We start from the raw sequence: 1,984 nt of genomic DNA, 5'->3' as shown, positions 1-1,984 counted from the left end.
TGGTGCATACGACATCCAGCTTCTCCTTCTTCAGGTGGATATCAACCATGAGCGGCACGGTGTAGTCCTGCTTCTGCCGGGGGACCGGAACATCGTCGTCGACCACCAGCGGCTCCTTGCCAGACGCCTCACCTTGGTGATGCTTGGCAGACGGAGGGGAGTTGCTCCACGATGCCTCCGCCATTCTCTTGGCAGACGGAGGGGAGTTGCTCCACGATTCCTCCGCCATTGCCCTCCTGGCCAGCGATGGTGGAGGCAGAGGGGAGTTGCTTGATGGTGGAGGCAGAGGGAGGAAGATGGAGCGGCAATGGAATGAGGAGGGAGGCAGAGGGAGGCAGATTGAGCGGCAATGGAATAGGAGGGGAGTTCCCTGCGTCGTGGGGAGTTGCCAGTGGAGGGGAGTCGTGGGGAGTTGCCAGTGGAAGGGAGGCATGGGGAGTTGCCTCGAAAACTCAAACGTCCTGCCCTTTGGCCCTCGAAAAATCTGGAGGGGAGACGTGGGCCCTTTGGTTTATCCTGTTTCTGAAACAAAAAAAAATAACAGCCATATTTTGCTCTCACTGCAACCATATTAAGAGATCAAAAATGGCACCAAAAAGTCACTGCAGCCATCCTAAATGGCACGAAAACAGCACCAAAACAACATCAGCCAAAACAGCAAAAAATGCATCCATCGATCGTTCTTTATTTCTTCTAACATTCCGTGTTCTGTGCAGTGAGATAGACACAACGCTAAAAATGCAGGCTAACAACGCCCGCGATTTCATGACCATCAGGACAGACGGCGGCTTCATCCACGTTCCGGTCCCATGAGTCGAGTCGAAAGTAGTGATGCTATGTGTAGTTCTGAAACATTGATTGGCTCATGTTGTAATTAAACTTTAATGAATTGTATGTCTCTTTGGTTTGGACAGTCGTTAAACTTAGATGTAATAGATGCTGTTTATTACTAGGACCATGAATTGTGCTATTAATGTCTTGCTTTTCTCTTCCGATCCTTTTGTTGCATACTTATTTATTGCTTATGTATTGTCTGTTGTTTGGCTTGTGCATAGAGATGCCGTCGTATGTCATGTACAAGGGTAAGGTTCCCGGAGTCTACGACGACTGGGAGGAGTGTCGGAGACAGGTTCACCGTTTCAGCGGTAACAGTTACAAAGGGTACACCACTAGGGCGGAGGCGGAATCTAGATACGCCCGCTATCTAGCGGGAGAGAGGAGGGAGCGTTGGAGGAACTGGATGAAGACTAGTTTCATCACGATGATACTCATCGTGATGACCGCAACTCTCTTCTATGTGATGGTAGTTTAGATTATCGATATCGACATGAAATATGAAGACAAACTCGCTACTCGCGGTCTCGAGACTTGTAATGTTCTATCTTTGTTCGGTCTTTTGAATTCAGAGACTAATATGATGAATTGTATTCGGAGAGCTATGTGCTGTTGCTGTGCTGTTGGATTGGATGAATGTGCTGTTGCTGTGTGGTGCTGTCTATATTCTGTCCAATAATATATTTTGTAACCTGTGAAAATATCAGAAATGTGCATTTTTCCAACCACCTCCAAATCACCTCAGTTTTGGCACACATGATCTCTTCCACAAACAAGACTAGGTTTCCAAGTTTTTGTATTTTTAAATTTTTTTTGAATTTATAATGCCCTCTAGACTGACTGCTGAAAACATCGGTCTATGCCTCAAGGGGGCATTGTAAAATAACTTTTTTTCAAAATTTTCTTGCATACACATGTTTTGCACATGTGGGTGACCATGTACAAGAAAATTTGGGTGATTTGGAGGTGGTGGAAAAATTCACGTTTTTTAAAAAAATGGCATAAGTTAAATGGTCCCTCCGGGAATGCGGGCATTTTTTTGACCACCTCCAAATCACCTTAGTTTTGGGACACATGATCTCTTCCACAAACAAAACTAGGTTTCCAAGTTTTTGTATTTTTTAATTTTTTTTTAATTTATAATGCCCTC

This window comes from Triticum dicoccoides, chromosome 6B (assembly GCF_002162155.2).
Source record: "Triticum dicoccoides isolate Atlit2015 ecotype Zavitan chromosome 6B, WEW_v2.0, whole genome shotgun sequence".
Taxonomy (NCBI): domain Eukaryota; kingdom Viridiplantae; phylum Streptophyta; class Magnoliopsida; order Poales; family Poaceae; genus Triticum; species Triticum dicoccoides.
Note: the sequence above shows the minus strand (reverse complement) of the source record.